Below are 17,401 nucleotides of genomic sequence, written 5' to 3'. Positions count from 1 at the left end.
CAAAACAACTCAACTTTCTCCATGCTCTCTGGCAGCAGGGTATAATCCCTGGTCCTTTGAGAGGACTCAGCCCATAATTCATAGCTTTGTAGTCAATGAATTTTTGCAATGTTTGGGAGGGAAAAAAATGCAAAACTCAAGGAGTAGCAAGCTTTTCTCTACATTGATTTAAAAAACTATTGGTAAGACTGGAATATTTTAAAATAACATAGGCAGCCTTCTTTCTCTAGTTAAGAAACAAACACATTTCAGGTAAAAACTCTCATTGCAGCCATTCTTTGGTTTGTCTAGACTGCAGAGCATGGGACTGACAGCCCATAGTCCCCTTGTCTACCCTGCAGAGACTCATGTCACATAGCTCTTCTCAGAAGCTGGCTAAGTTCCATTTTAAAACCAGTTCAGCTTCAGAATCAAAATAAAGCTGCAAGCTCAGCATTGTTTTCACAACAGACAGCTGCCTATATAAAAGCCATGCCATAAATCAACAGGGAGTGGAAAAACAGAGGTAAGAAACCACAAAACTATATATTTCATAAAAAAGAAATATGTAACAAGCACTCTCATAATCGTAGGTGGCTTTGGATTATATCCACAGCCTTCCACCCATCATATTAAGGTAAAATGTGTTAGCCAAAGCAAACTTTCTAGGCTAACATTTGTAACTGTTCCTTAAGCACATGCTCATTTTCAGTAGTTCAAACGACAATTATTTTGAATTACACAATCTGTACAGCATGTATCCTTTTACTGACTCTATTTTGAAGACAGAGTCTGACATGCATTATCTACTTCTGAGCATATGGCCTGTCTCTGATCTGTTGTCAGGGGCTTGTAGCAAAATATTGAAACCCAGAACACATCAGAGATATTTTTATTTTAAAAAATCAACTAGGGTATTACACTGTGAATTGTTGATATATAGCACTCTGCACTAAATTTGATGCCATGGTAGTTTATTTCAGCAGTACTAATGAGAAATTCTTTAGCATAATTGTTATGTTTCAGATAATTTAAAATAATAAATCTTTAAAAATTCTCAATAAAAAGTAATTTTTTCAAAATGAAAGTAGCATTGTTACTATCCTATATTGGAACCACATAGAAGACAACTGTTTGTGAAAGATCTACTGGGAGTAATATTATGAGATTTGGACAGTGTAGGAATTCTAGTTTTTTCACTGATGGATGCATGTCAGACTAGCTGATGCTGAAGGAGATAACCCAGTATAATCAGCTGGTGTTAAAATTCTCAGATTTCCCAAACAAACAAATGTGCATTGCTGGATCTCTCTAACGGGTCTCATGGTTCTCGGCTTACTGTACTTTGCGCTTTTCAGAAAAACCACATTGTTGACCTGAAACCTTTAGTCTAACTCTTACATTGAATAATCTCTTCCATTTTTCTTCTTCTCTTTACTCCTTGATTCACTCCTTTCAGTTGATGTTGCCGGTACTCAGTTCTGAAACTGCCTAGTAGAGGTAGAAAATAGCCCACTTCCACTATTCTATCATAATTAAAGAGCTATAACTATGTTTTTCAAACCTATGTTGTCTCAGTAAGTTTTTTACATGTCCAGCAAGGAAGTTTGGTTTTGACTAGAAGTCTGCTGAAAGTCAATGCGGCTGCATTCTGCAGAGTTGTCCTCTCCTTAACTGGAATGGATGAATGGTCTGAGAGTGAGATCGGATTTTGATGGGATCATGGCCTTGGCCTCAAAGGAAAGAGGATTGTGTGCTGGGTTAAGAGTAATGCATCAGAATGCTTCATCTTGTCAATCACAAGTTTTCTCTGTGTTCTGCTGCTCTACCTCACCTTTGTACATAATGGAGCTTTTGCTACCCAGAAGTTTTAAATGATTTGTGAATTGAAACAGTATATCATATTTACCAAGTATATCCCTCCCCATCGTATTTTCCTTCTCTTGGGGTCTTCTTTCTGTTTTTCTAATTCTGACCATCCATAAGACTGATAGGTGGGAAGGAGAACACAAGCTAAATGCTGCATCATGTTGCCTGCAACTCCCCAGTATTCCTCATGTGACTGCCTTGTTTTTCTTCATGCGAGGATTTAAAATTTAGGGAGGTAACAGAAAGTAAGACAGTGTGTTGTGACTCTGTTCTTTTCAGCTCTGTTTAACTATATCCTCTGTTCTTCTCAAATTTATGACTTTCATGGAGGTTTATTAAGCAATAGAGGCCCATGAAATACAAAAGCACAAGAAGAGGAGCTTTCTCCAGAGTTTAAACAAAATGTGACACTGTAAGAGAAAAAATGTTTTTGTTGTTTTTAATGTATAATACTCATATATTCACTGAGCAGGGATGTCTGCCTCCAAATTCAGTTTAAAAGTACCCAGCAGCAGTAGACAGAATGAATGCACCCCAAGAAAAGGCGCAGTTGCTCTGTGAAGGGTACTGCTGTGAAATTGTGCGGGTTGGATGCCACCTCTTGGAGTTGGTTGCATCCTTCTGGCATAACCTTGCTCTCAAGATTTAAGAATAAAGTACTTCTCGTACTGAGTAGTAGTGTATTTTATGAATAGCCCCATCGATTTAAATCCCAAGGTTGGGGTTTGTTCAGTGCAAGTAAGTTTATCAGACTGAGTTTCTAAAATAGCATACAAAGTTCTTGAAATGCATTTCCCCCAGAAGAGAACAGGCATTCTCCAAGCAACTTGAAATTCGGCTGCTGTACTTTGGAGTGAGACAGAAGAGGAGGGGGAGGATTTAGGTTGATTCCAAATTTCTGTAGGTTGTCGTGAGCAGAGCCATTGTTATGCTAAAAAGTTTACTCTTAGTACTGTCATTTCTGCGTGGCAGCAAATTCTGGCAACAGTTGTATCCATTGGCAGTGCATGGCAGCTAAAGGTTCATTGCATCTTGTCCTCAACTAATTTGTCTGCTACACATTTTTAAATGCAAACCTTTCTGCTGAACTGAGTGGATTTTTAAAATGCCAGATCCTGTGTATGCTATGTTTGTATCCCATGGTATAAAGTTCCCAGTGTATATGCCTTTCTGTTAACATATGATCACTAGTAATAACTCCAACTCATACTTCATCAGGCAGTTTTTTGCATCAAGACTGTTGAAAACAAACCGTTATTCTGACCTCCCCAAAAAAAGGGGAGGGGTGTGTTTCTTCTTTAGAATGAGGACGTTCTATTCTTTTGATTTGTCTGTGCTAAAATTAATTTTAAAACTGCAAATGTACCAGGACTTGTCTCAAAATAACTGCATTTCCCAAAGTAAGGAAAGCTGACAGATTACTAAATTCATTGTTAATAGTGTTGGGGAAGGGATTCTTGCTGCTTGAGGCTTTTTTGTGGCACAAAGTTTTTGCACCTGCTGACCAGCGTTTCACAGTTTACTGGGAAATTAAACAGCTTTAGCATTGACCTAGAAGTCTTGATGCTACCATTGGATCTCAGTTTGTTTTGTAATGCTCAGTAATGTAATATAATTTCTAGAGTCATTGGAATTAAAAATCATGCTAAAAAAAACCTAAAACAATAAACCCACAAAACTAAACCAAAAGTCCCCAACACATTCACATTTTTATTCTATAGATGAAGAACTGGTGTGTAAATTGGGGACTGTATTGTTCTGGTTGGTTATAATTAGCTCTATGATGCATATCCCGGTAAAATCCTTTCATCTTTCACCTATTTGAATTGTCTGACTTCTTAGACTTAAAGCCTCTGGAATTGAGACCAAGTCCCCCCTGATCTTTGACTCCTTTCATGTCCTGCACTGTTTGTGGAGCAAGTGCCTCGCTGATTGGGCCAGTGCTCCCACACACAGCATCTCCCAACTGTGGCATCAGAAATGTCATCAGTGAGTTTGGAAATGGCATGTTTCTAGCAGATACCGAGTACAGCTTTTCAACTGACATGACAATATGTACCACCACCTCACACGCATAGTCCTATTGCTCTTGGATTTGATCTCATGATCAGCTTACCTAGCTCAATAGTGTGTTACTTCTATACGTCTAGTCTCTGCCGAGAACATATAGGTGGGCACTGTGCATCACCTTGACTGCTTAGAAAAACAAATACAGTGCTGTAATGCCAATTAGCAAGCAAAGATAGATCTTACAAGATAGGCTGCCATCTATCTATATAGCAAAGTTGTCATTATGTGTGAATTCAATATAGAATTATGTGATGTATCTATCAAAGTCATTACCTTCTAAAATTAACTTACTTGCTTTCAAAGGATGACTTGGTTGTTTTTAAAATTTTACAGGCTCTTTTCCATTTTTTTTCAAAGCTTTGTTATCATAGGAAACACTGTAATATTTTAGCAAAAGTGTCTGGAGTTTTTAGTGGCTCCTGGTGATAATATAAGTAGGTTGAATATTCTGGTAGTGGAAGCTATGTACACATACTTATATGGAGAACTCCTGACAGTATAGTATTCTCAAGTTTTAATTTCCAAATACTAATTAGTTGTATTTTATTTCTATGTTCTTATTTTTGTGATGTAAAATTTGTCAGATATCTTTTTTAACCTTGGTATCTTGAGAAACAGAAAATATAGACATGTTTTTAAGAGAAACAGAAACATTATGCCAGATGGTCATTCCAATGTTTTTTATTTTTCTGTTGGTGGAAAGTGGTTATGAGGTTAATAAAATGACCTCATTCCTTCTCCTATGAATATTAGAGTGCAAATTCACAAAAAAAGAAATGGAAAAACTGCAGTACAGCTGAGTATTTCACATTGTAGTTAATGTTTCAGTAGCAAGATCTAAAAGCTAGGGTGTTACTAACCATTCCATCCTGTGCTGTACAGATACAGGATACGCATGACTCATAACTCAATCAAGGATGACATTATTATTTATTTGCACTTTTGGCCATTGCAGAATATGGTAGGCGTTGTTCACATGTGCATGCCTGCACAGGACCCTGTGCCAATAAAATTGGAAACTTCAAGACACCAGCTTGCAGACTTTCCCTGCCTAGAACTTACTGTAGACCCCTCAACTTTTCTACAGGGTGCAGTAGTTACTAGGTGACGTTTATGGACTTTAAACTGGTATAAGCCAAAAACGTAAGCATGGGATTCTGGGCTGCTGAAACAAGCAGTTTGATACAAAGGAGTGAGGAAATAGAAAAGCTTTTGGAGCAATTCCTCTTGCTCTGCAAGAATAATTCATAGTTAAGCTGTAGTGAGACCTTTATTTTTATATAGAACAGATTAAGGTCAGTGGCATTCCTTGTTATTATTATTTATATTGCTTTAGTCTACATGTAATGTATGATTATGTAGCTCATCTCAGTGCAATGCATTGTCTTTTTGGTGGCCTACAATGTTAATCAATAAATCTTTTTAGAAGAGATACTGCAACAGTATTTGGCAAGAAGACCCGTGATGTTATCTGATGTTATTAGAGAAGTTATATTAAATCTTGAAATTAGATCAGTCACTTCTCAAAAGTTGCATATGGAATAAATTGTCTTGGTGGGAGTCTTGCATGATACCATGTTGATTGCAAAGGTCATCCTCTGGAAGTTGGTACCTTTTGGATGAGATTGTAGTTTGGGCACTGATACACGTTCTGTCTTACACAGCTAGAGAATTAAATGTAATTTGTAGATGACTTCTGGAGAGAAAATAGTCCTGCAGCAGTCACTTGATTAAGTTTCCAAATTATTTACAGTAAATTCTTATTTGACCATCTGTTTATTAGACTTGCTCCGTTTAAACTGGGAGTCATTTCAAGAACATGTAAACCCATTTGGATTCTGCTTTTATACATGTGGTATTTTTAACTTTGCAAGTATTTGTTCTACATAAAATTTATGTTAAATTTCATAGCCTTGCTTAAAAACTGGTGTGTACAAGCCCTGAAATAGTGTTGCTTCTTGTCACCTGCCTCACATGGTCTCAGTTCATTTCTTTTGTTTGCTCAATACCTCTTGTGTTCATGATACCTTATTTTTAACAATTCAGTTGTGTTTATGTGTTTTCTATACCTTTCTATAAAACAGAGCCCTAAACTGCTGGGGACACCTCAGTACTACAGCAATACAGGTAAAACAGTGGACTAAATTTGTGGAAGTCATGAGCTGTTTTGAGTGTGTTTGGTTTTGTGCACCACCCATGATACTCCACAGAGGAGGAGTTTGTTGGTTACAACTCATATTCCATTTCTCAGGGAGCTCAGTTATGAACCATTTCCCCAGGTTTGACATGCCAGAATTAAGACATTCCTACTAGTTTTGCTCAGAAAGAAAGATAGGTGTGTGTGTTTGTGTGTGTGTGTGTTTATAAAAATAAAAATTCTTCTACTCTGTATATGTATAAATGTAATTCTTCTAGTTGAATTAATGTGCTGTGAATAGAATGCTCTTGTCAGACTACTTTGAAAGCAAAACAAAATACAGGTAGGGATTGTTCTAACATTAAGTAAATCCTTTGAGAGCACACAGAAGCTGTTTCTACTGAGAATTTATTAATCTGTTGAAAGAAAACTATTTTAAGTTTTTCTAACTGGGTGACAAGGGGTTAAAATATCTTAAGTGTAGATACCATGTCACATGGGAGTTAAGAGTATCTTTCTGTATTATTGTCAAAGAAATGTGTTTGCACTTGGTCTGAAAAATGCAAAGTATTGCCATTGTGGCTCTCATTAAAAAAGCAAAGACCTCTCTCATTTTCTGAAAGAAATTATATTTTGTATGCCAATAAGGGTCACATAGAGCCTCTAAAATGAGAACTTAGAAATTACTTTCTTAAGTGAACAAATGTCCACATCAATAAAACTTTAAAAGCCTTGTGGGAAGAAGAAGCTAAACATATTAAGTCAATGGGAACTGTTAAATTAATGTTCTGTGTACAAAACCAAAATACTTGATGTAAAATAATAGAATCCTAACGTATAAATGACTGTAGTGGGAGACACTTTTCATGGAGGAAGCAAAAAACCACTACCACCCCCTCTACACATGTGCACATTATTTTATTAGAAGTTTAAACAATTAATAGCTTTTCCTTACCAGTTTTCTTTTGAGATGCATGTTGAGTTTACATGGCAGTTGATATCTGGTTAGCCCATGTTGCAGAGAGGGGCAGCACAATTCTCAGTTTCGCATGAACACTTGTCACCAGCATCAGCCAGAGTCCTTCAGCAGCCCCAGGGAATCCCTGTTGGAGCTATGGCTCTGCCTGACACTTGCCATTCTTTCTCCTCTATGACTTTTCTCCTTAAAATGTAGTATTAACTGCTTCCTTGCTTTAAAAGATAACATTAACTGGGCCAAAAGGCAGATGCCCTCAACTCCCTGTCAGTATACCTGTAGTGGCTGCAGAGAGACACAATATTGAATGAGTCACCACTTACTCTTACGCAGATAATTTTGCTCCAAGAGGCAAAGCTTCTGTTATGTGTATTCTCAGCAAGTCCTTGCTTTGCACTATGCGTTGCTCCACTGAGAGTTGCGTACTACCTGGTCTGCGTTAATGGCAAGATCTACTTTCCAGTCTCTACTTCTTAAGGAGATTGTTGCGAGCCTCACCAAAAAATTTATCCTACTTCTTTCTGTTATTACTTGCACAGGACAGGCTGAGTCATACATGAAACATTTTTTTAAAAAAACCCCACTCTTCCAGAAACATGAGAAAAGTCTCCAATGGACTGGGCAAATCTCTTGGCTTGTTGACTTGCAGAAAAATGGCATATACTATTTCTGATCTAACAAAGTGGAGGATTCAAGCACTCTTGGCAGCAGCATCTTGTATTTTGGGAGTCAGGGACCTGTAAGCGGTGCCTTTTTAGGTGTGGCTGCTCTGGTCACAGGTAAACAGTGCAAAAGTGCAGATTCTTGTAATCCATCTTTTTCATTGTAACAGAAATTCCATTAGCAATGCCCATTCATTATCCTTCTGATGGACAAGTTAATTGGCAAGATTTTGCCGAGTACTGAATTGTGTTATTCTGGTGTTTAGTCTCTGCTAATAAGATCATTAATTTAGTGTTCATTGTGTGTTATTTGACAGACACAGTGGTATATGAATAGAGACAGGGAGGTAGGCAGCTCTGTCTGTGCTCTAGTGATTTATTTTCTATCCAATTTTTCATTATGATACCCATCTTTTTTAACAAAAAGACTTGTTTGATGTGTTTTTTGGGTGCTTTCAGTCAAGATGGTTCACTCAGCTTGTCATAGTCTAGGTTAGAAAAGAAAGGGTTTTTTCAAGATGATACATAGAGTTTCTTAGCTAATAATCCTAACTAGTTTTGCCCCAGATATAGTTTTGGAGCAAGACTGGATTTACCTTTGAGTTTTGTGTTCTTTCACTAATTATAGTCTTTAAGAAAAGGAGCATTGCCTTATTTTTACAGTCCAGGTGTTGTCCGTAGGTAAAATGCCAGGTACTGTTATAATAATAATTAATTCAAAACCACAGAGCACAGCCTCTTGTAATGAGAGCTTTACTCATAGGAATGGCTTATTGTTGTGATTGTTAGCCAAAGGCAGTAAATCACCTATCAAATCTCTTATCTGCAAAGCAGTTTGATAGTGCTAGCACTGTATCTCTGGTTTTGAGTGTGATTATATCAGTCTGTCAGCTTAGTTTTCCTCAGTTTTTGGACAATATACTTCATTATTTCCTACAGAGTGGCAAGGAGAAAGCGGAAAAACAACAAAACTGAAAACAAATGAAAACTTTACTGTGGGTGATATCCAGAATTAACAGTGGGTCTGCCATGTTTCATTCCCTCTGTCTCCCCACCTTAATGACTTGCATATTTCCCTTTCCACTGGGCCACATGCTTCCTTGGATCACAGACATTTCTGGGCACAGGGTACATGCACGGACACACAGGTACACACTGAACTGCCTTTCCCACAGTCTGGGTTGTCTGGGTGTTAGTCATCCCCATCCTGGAAAGCAGACAGTCCCATTGGCACAGTACTGATCCCTAGCTGTAAGCCTAGCCTCTCCTAAGGGATTCTTGCCACAACAAAAAAATAACCTTTGATGAGTCTTGACGTGCTTGTGCAAGTATGTCTTTAAGGCTGCCGCCTTCAAATTGCAGCTCTTACCTCTGTCTGCATCATCTGTTCTTGGTCATGAAGCTCTTTGAAGGCACAACTGTGCTCAGACTCTGAAGCTAATATTTTTCCCCAAATCATTGTTTTCAGTAGGAAAGTAAGTATATTCTGAATTTGGTTTTGCTTACTTGAAGGAAAACAAGGTGGTGTTTGTCTTCTGAGTTGTCAAGCCAGCCAAAATAGGGGTGGTCTAGAACTTCACTACTTTTCATGACTTAAGATTTTATCTTTTACCTGGTGAAATTGAACCAGCAGTGAGTTAGAAAACTTCCAAAACTGTGCATGGTTGTTGGCCATGTTTCTAATGAAAATCCCCATCCCCAAAAGAAGCTACACAAAGAGAGAGTACTGCACAACAAGCTGATAGCAGCTCAGTCCAGCTATGGAGCCATGGTAGATTTTTGTTCACTCGAAATTATGTTATCATTGTATGCAGATGTATAAACTTGCTTGATATCATTTGCTCACTTCCAGTAAAGAAGGCAGGCTCAGCTTTTCTTGTCTAGGTTAGAAAAGCAGGTCTTGTTTGAAGGCAACACACTGACTCAGCGAGCAAAATCTTAGTGGAATTTTACCTCTGCAATGGGTCATGAAGAATCATTTTTAGAATCAAATCTGGCTTGCCAGAGGTCTGCCTGTGTAGTACTTACTGCCTTGTGTCCTCTTGGAGATGACCAGTTACCTCTGCTTAAATAAACAAACGTTGTAACCCCAAATCTTCCCTCTTGGAGAGGTGTAAAGCATTAGGATTTAGACAAAGTGGATACTATTACCTTGGCTATCCTACAGGTATGTGTAACAGAAAAATGACTTAATCCTAGTAGGGGCTTTCCATGGTTCCTGAAGTTTCAGCATACCATAGACCTGACAAAAATGGATTTATGCTGGAAGCTGCCTGCAGGCTGTGGTATTCTCAGCTTGGTGTAGAGCAGTGTGGAAGCTGATATAAGACACACTGGTGTAACAAGACTGCTTCCTTTCCATTTGCCCCACACCTTCTCCCAGAAAGCAAAAGGAAATACTCAACTCCATACCTAGGAATGACCTGCATTTACCTAGTTCGAGGCTTCTGTAGCATTTTTTTCTCTATATTTAATCTTTCATGTATTCTATAAGAAAGCTTTGTTAATTAAAAATGTAGTAGGCACAGGAGAAAAAAATGAAATTTCTCTCTGGATGCCCCCCACCCTGCACCACTCCATCCCAGGGTGTTTGCCTTTGTGTGGCTTTAAAACAAATAGCATATGTCTCTGTGAGTGTTCCTGTAATTCAAAGTAGCCATGCTGCCTGCAGAAATGAAGGACACCAGCACACATAAAACTTGTATAGTATTTTCTAATGAAATAGGACAGCCCGTTTGTGCAGCTGTGTCTAATAATGCATGAATACAGTTAACTGTTGTTTATTTCCTCACACTCTGTTTGTTTGAAGTACAGAAATGCTGTACATTGACATTAGGCAATTCAGTATAGGAGTCTAACTTGGACTATTGTTGGGAAGTATTTCATAATTTTGTAGCAGGTTAAAACATGTGGTTGTAGTTACAATAAATAAATGGCTTAGTCCATAAACCACTGCCATTCAGCATGACTGTCCGGTTGATGTAGGTTTATCCTTCAGGAGAATAAAATATAGATAATGGATAATTAATAAATGATAGTCTGGATCTCTGCCTGGGGAAGGGAGAAGTTTCAAGTTCTTTTTAACAAGGGCATTTGTAAGAGAAGAAGAAAAGGTAATGTGCCAGACATGAGAAACTCTCCAAATATGACTTAATTCTATCCAAGAGTTTCTCTTCTAATATTTCTTTCCTACCCACCCCCAAGTCTACGGAAAGTGAAATAGCTGCTGAGCTCCATAGCTTCATCTGACTTTTCCTCACATAGTAGTGCTGCCTTTCCTGAACAGACCAGAAGGGTTCTTCTCCAATAAAAATAAGGAAGTTCTTTTAAAGTTTTTTAAAATGTCTCTGGTTTCTTTTAACCCACTATTCTTCTGCAACACAGGAACAAAGATAACACAATTAAATTTGGAAAGCCTTCGGCACTGTATTAAGTGAGGTTCTCAAATGCTGTAGCTATTAAATGTATGTGCTCAGAATATTATTTTTCAGTCATCAATAGGATCAGAGTGTGGTTAAAATAAATATTCCCCAAGAAAGACTGGCATGGGTCTTTTTATTAACAATTGTCTTTTTATTAACAGGTATTTTTTAAATGGCTATGGTGTCCCTGGTGACCAGGCTCTCACTAACTTGTTTTATTTTGGTTCTGTTTAGTTTTGAAAGTACATTTTTAAAAAGCATTCATTCTTATATCTGTTTTAATAGATACGATTATGAGAAAACTCTGAAAGTCTCTACCTGCAGAATAAAAAAAAAAAAAAAAGAAGTTAAAATTCTTGGTAGCATGTACCATTACCTAATGTTCGTTATCTGTAATGGACAGCAGCCTTAGCTGGGCTAAGTCATCTGATTATGACAATATGATACCTAGGAATACATTTCAAAATACTTGTTCTCATACCAAAAGGCAAGTGAAAACCTCTCTTAACCTTCTCACTTGTCTTAATTGAATTATCCTACCTTACTGCTGTGTAGATTTTTCCCTAGGCTGTAGATGGATTTTCTGTCCAGGTTATTTCATTTCTGGACTCAGAACTCAAGGAGTCAATACCCAACACTCAAGTACCCTGTATTCCACAGTAGTTCTGGAGAGCTTTAGGTCAACTCAGGTAGTACCTTCTGTGACCTATTATCTGCTGTTTCTCCAAGCTTGTCATTGTCAGAGGTTGGGTTTTGCCAGAATTATTGAAAAATTAATGCTGCTTCTCCTGCGTCCCCTGGAAAAAAAAGACTGTTTGAGAACTACCTACTGTAGGCGAGAGATGGTTCACTTACATCTTCTCATTGCATCTACAGAGATGGCAGCAGCTACACCGCTGTATACCACTGCTACTTCAAGAAGGTGTCAGTCACCAATGTAGGCAAAGTTCTGCATTGTCTATATATTGGTTTAGTTTCATCTGCTTGTTCACTGCAGAGAAGAGGTTGAATGTGCTGAAGGCACGTGTACCAGCATTTAATTAGTAGGGGTCTGACTGCACACATTGTCAACAAACGTGTAGATGGGGAAGCCACCAAGCATTTCAGGGGACGTAATAGCTGAGAAGTCTATTAGCAGGATGCAAAACTTCAATGTTTTGCTTTCTGATTTCACCCATTTTTGCAGCTACACAGAATGAAACTTTTTCTGTATGAATTCAACCATGTGAGGCTAGCAGTTTGTACTCCAAATGTTAGTGTCTGCAAATGGTTTGGTTGCCTCTGAAATTAATAGTTTCCTAGCCTATCACTGTGTGCATTTGTGTTTTATCCATAGCGTGAGCAAGATCTCTACTAGAAGTGATCACGACTGCGAAATGAATTATTTCTTCAGTATCAGACAGGTAGAGAAGTAAAGATAAGCATGGAGTAGTGTGCCCTTCCTCATCCTGCTTCCCTTCTGTAAGCAAAAGAGGATACACAGCATCAGGCATCAATAAAGCGCTCTCACTGGCCACTAGTTACCTTGTCCTTTTCCTGCATGTGCAGTTCATAGGAGTTTTATTTTCATAAACAATGTAGAGGCAGAGGATACCTTTAAATCTTTTAACTCTGAAATGTTTTCAGTAAGCAGTGACATAGGAACTGAATTTCTTATGTAAAATGACAAAAGCTAGATGCTGTCACTCAGAGGGAGCCACATATTTCATGCAGATGGGCTCTCAAATGACAATGGAAACCGCAACTCATGGATGACCAGGTGACCTGTTTTTCTGTCCCAAAGAACTGAAAATAATTTACATATTTTTGTTTTTAAAACATTTGCATGTCATCTTGGTGTGATTACTGGCACATGTTGTATTGATTCAACTTTATTGTCGCATTATTCTCTCACATTCAAGGGCCACATGTGCTTCACATCTGGTGAACATTCAAAGGCCTTTTGAAAAACATCACCACGTTTCTGTTCTTAGAAATGCTTATGACAAATATCACGCTCTTGCATCTGCTTCTGCTATTGGTTGCAAACAGGATGCACTAGGCTGTGCCTACTGTCCAGTTACAAAACCACCAAAGATAGCAGAATACATTTCCTGGTAACCAAAGTGATTAACTGTTTGACTGTTGGTCCTTGTTCCTTGCACCAGAATGATCACACATCCTTGTTCTGGTGAAATCACAGTAGACTGTATGTGTATCTCCTTATGGTCACTTCCATTAGACTAGGCAATGTGGAAAAAAGGGACAGCAGGAAGAAAACCATTGCATTTTTAGGAATGAATAGGAAACCTCCTTTTTTATAGTTATTTATGGTAAAATATAACTGTGCTTTGAGGAGAGCATGGCTTAAAAACTGCTAACATAGTATTCAATGTCAAAACTCACCAATAAACTAGTATTTAAAACATTGTGGAAAAAATTCTATGTTTTCCTGCAGATCTGTCAGCACTGTTCTGGTTTGGTACATTGCTCAGTGCATTTTGTAGTGTGAGTGCATGACTATTTACCACACTTCATGACAATGATGTTGCATTTATCGTGAACCTCTCATGGTGTGAAGTATACTCTTTCTGAACACCATCTGTTTAGAATATATGGTTCCCTGTACCAAATCAGTTGCATGCAAAGGAGATTGCAGTGTGCTTTTCACACATTATTTATTATGTAGGGCAAAGTTAAAAATCATGATTAGCATCTTCTTACATTTCACCCTTAGGTGCATATAATATAAAATCTCATTTGGAGATACCTAAAGCCAAACTCAAACCTGAAACATGTTTAGTTGGGCTTAGAATGAAGGAGAAAATATTCTCCTGACTCCATAATGAACTTCGTTTCTCTTTTGGGACTTGACTTCTGACACAGAGAGAAGGCCAAAATAAAAACCAGAGTGAGTGAGGGCCCTGACTTAAACCTGCTTTTAATTAAGCCTTGTAAAGAAGCTTTTCTGCTAAAACTCTCAGGTTGAAGAGTTCATGCAAAAAAACTTCCCTGTGGCTTATGAACAGCTGAAGTGGGGACATTGAAACATACTTTTTTGAATAGTTGAAAGCAGAAAAAATGCAAGTGAGAAAGTCCATATTACTTGTTTAATGCAGTTTTTAGCAGGCTGCTCCTTTTCCATTTTTCTTCTTTTTCTGTTATTCTGTGTTTCAGTTTAAAACTTAATGCCACTACAAGATGTTTTGATATTAACAAACATGAAAACTAAATTGCTTTGGTTTCCTTTTTTCCTAATTGCACATAAATCTGACCAAGTTCAGCTGGACACAGTTATAGTACGTAAGAAATTTAATACACATTTCAAATCAGAATCCTTGCACCAAGGCAAAGGTCAAAGTAATTTTCTTGTTTGTTTGTTTTTGAAGGGATTAAACATGTAGTTTTACCACAAAGAAAATGATAGTACCCACTGCTGAAGTATGGCTTTTAAGTCCACATTTAAGTGGGAGTAAACAGTCCTGTCTGCAGCAGTGGCAGGGATCATTTCAGAAGTAAAGGTTGCGTGCTTTCTGTGCAAAGCGATGCTCATTGTGCAAGACTTCTGCTAGATCACTTACACTATCAACCCCAGACAAGAGCTTATACCACATTTAAATAAAGCTGTGGCTTCAGTGACAGGCTGTAAACAAAAAGGGGTGGGATACAGTTAATGGCAGCAGTATAGCACTAAAGAAAAATAAATAATTCCCTTTTACTTGCAACTGGCAAAGGCCCAAATCCTGAAACATCATCAATCATCCTTGATGACTAGATGAGATCATAAACCGAATGAGGAAAAATAAACTTAAATTTAACTTAAATTGTGATTGGCACAGTAAAAATTAACTTTCACTGAAAAAAATGTTTTTTTCTTCCAAAACATTTCTAATTACTGTCCTTCCCAACTTTTCCCCACCCATTGCAGAATTCCAAGTGCTTTTCACTGTTGGTAGATATCATCCCTTATCCTTCCACGTCTGTTTCAGCATGTGCTTTTAGTTTTCTGTTGAGAAGCAAACTGCTTTTGCATTTCTTCCAAAAAAACATTTTAAGTGTAGTCTTCATATAAATACTGAACATCATGTTATTCATAACCTCATAATTCACCAGTTTGCCAGCTGAATAATGTAGCAGGCATGGAAGACTGAGAAGCAAAGGATGTTATACAGACCAGGAGAGCCATTCTGACAAAAATCTGTTGGGGAAAAACTCCCTGAGAAAAATGCGTGAAGTTTCTTTTTCAATTCTTCATACATCTACAGCTTTTTATGAACAAAATATACACTCTAGGGAACAGTTATGTACTGTCAGGAAAATTGACTTGATATTTTAATTTTTACAGCTGTTTATATTTTGCACTGTGATTTTTTATAAAGTTTCCTTATAATATCCCTTGAGAGAGAAGTTTGTTCTTCATGAGCTGATAGCTTTCAATATAAAAGCTAAAACTGTGCAAAGCTCATGAAATTCAACAAAGCCAAGTGTGAGGTCCTGTACGTGGGTCGAGGCAATGCCATGCACAAATACAGGCTGAGCAGTGAGTGAATTGAGAGGAACCCTGTGGAGGACTTGGGGTTATTAGTGGATGAAAAACTGAGCCAGCAGTGTGTGCTTAGAGCCCAGAAAGCCAACTGTATCCTGGGCTGCATCAAGAGATGTGTGACCAGCAGGTTGATGGTAGTGATTCTCCCCCTCTACTCTGCTCTTGTGAGACCCCACCTGCAGCACTGTGTCCAGCTCTGGGGCCCCCAGCATAAGAAGGACATGGAGCTGCTTGAGCGGGTCCAGAGGAGGCAATGAAGGTGATCAGGGGGCTGGAGCACCTCTCTTTATGAGGATGGGCTGAGGGAGTTGGGGTTGTTCAGCCTGGAGAAGAGAAGGCTCCAGGGAGACCTTATAGTGGCCTTCCAGTACTTAAAGGGGAACTACAGGAGAGATGGGGAGGGACTCTTGACCAGGGAGTGTAGTGATAGGACAAGGAGTAATGATTTTAAACTGAAAGAGAGTTGATTTAGATCTAAGGAAGAAATTATTTCCTGTGAGGGTGGTGAGACACTGGCACAGGTTGCCCAGAGCAGCTGTGGCTGCCCCCTCCCTGGCAGTGTTCAAGGCCAGGTTGGACGGGGCTCTGAGCAACCTGGGCTAGTGGAAGGTGTCCCTGCCCATGGCAAAGGGGTGGGAACTAGATGATCTTTAAGGTGCCTTCCAATCCAAACCATTGTATGATTCTATGATTCATTCTATGATAAAAGTTAAGTTCTGGAAAGTTGGGCAACTGTAGAAATAAGCTAAAATTCCACCAACAGTATGAAGTCCTGAGGCTGTGAAGTCAGTTTCTGAGCTGGCAAACTACATCTGTATTTAAAAGATAAAGCAGCATGTCACAAATACTGCAGTCAGGGAATGACCATTACCAATTATTTGAGAAACATCAGGCATATGATTGGAAGAATCAGTTTGACACATTTTTTAAATAAGCAATAAGCAAGTCCATTTTAAAGTTTTAGATCATTGGTTTAAAGGCACTGTTACATCTTTGCTGTTTATGGCACATACAGAGTAAGTTGAGAATATCAATCTGGTTCTTAGGGGTCTAATTGATGCTAAATTGGCAGAGACTGAATAGTAAGGGAGCTCGGGCTATCCCCTAACCTCTTGAAGTTTTGCATACTTACTTTGTCAGTTGTGTAGATAAGGGCTTTTGCTTCACCATGCTGTCAATCTGGTCCTTTCTCTGGGATGAAAACACTGAATTTAATTATGTAGCTGTGGGCCTGGGTTCAGCCATCTCCTGTGATATCAGATGTGTAAAGTGAACCTCTGCTGGAAATTAGTGTGTATTACTGATGGGTGTTGGGAACAAACTACATGAGTGATCTTTTTGATAGATACTGTGAGAGGTTTATTTTATTTCCCTTAATTTAAAAAAAAAAAAAAAAAAAGCTCACTTAGAAATGATGTGGTTATGTAACATTGATATGGTGGACCAGTCATGCTGGTTTTTTATTTATTTATATAATAAGATTTGAGGAAAATCTATCCTAGACTGAGTTAATTTTTTGTCAGCATATGACAATGCCACGTTATTTTATGTGGAGAGAACTCTGTAAGTTGAGAACTTGTGATTTTGGAGGAATGTCTTTCTAAGGCTTGCTGCTAGTTGCAGTTTACAGTACTGGAGGGATGCAGCCAAAATAGTATTTCGGCTTTTTCTCCCCCTAGTTATACATGTCAGTTCTTCTGGCTATGTTGGCAGGAGGCTCAATGTGCAGATAGATGTTTATCCTTTTATACTTGATCATGT

General features: G+C 38.3%; 1 protein-coding gene across 1 annotated transcript in view; it reads left to right on the top strand.

The window, feature by feature from the left end:
- The window catches only part of SCFD2 (sec1 family domain containing 2), a gene marked incomplete at its 5' end in the record, with an annotated part of 197,228 nt that overhangs the window by 54,095 nt on the left and 125,732 nt on the right, over positions 1 to 17,401 (top strand). The gene's annotated exons all lie outside the window — the stretch shown is intronic.

Source organism: Athene cunicularia (genome assembly GCF_003259725.1).
Source record: "Athene cunicularia isolate RWA chromosome 4 unlocalized genomic scaffold, athCun1 chr4_part1, whole genome shotgun sequence".
Classification (NCBI taxonomy): domain Eukaryota; kingdom Metazoa; phylum Chordata; class Aves; order Strigiformes; family Strigidae; genus Athene; species Athene cunicularia.
This window is presented reverse-complemented; position numbering and strand designations above follow the sequence as displayed.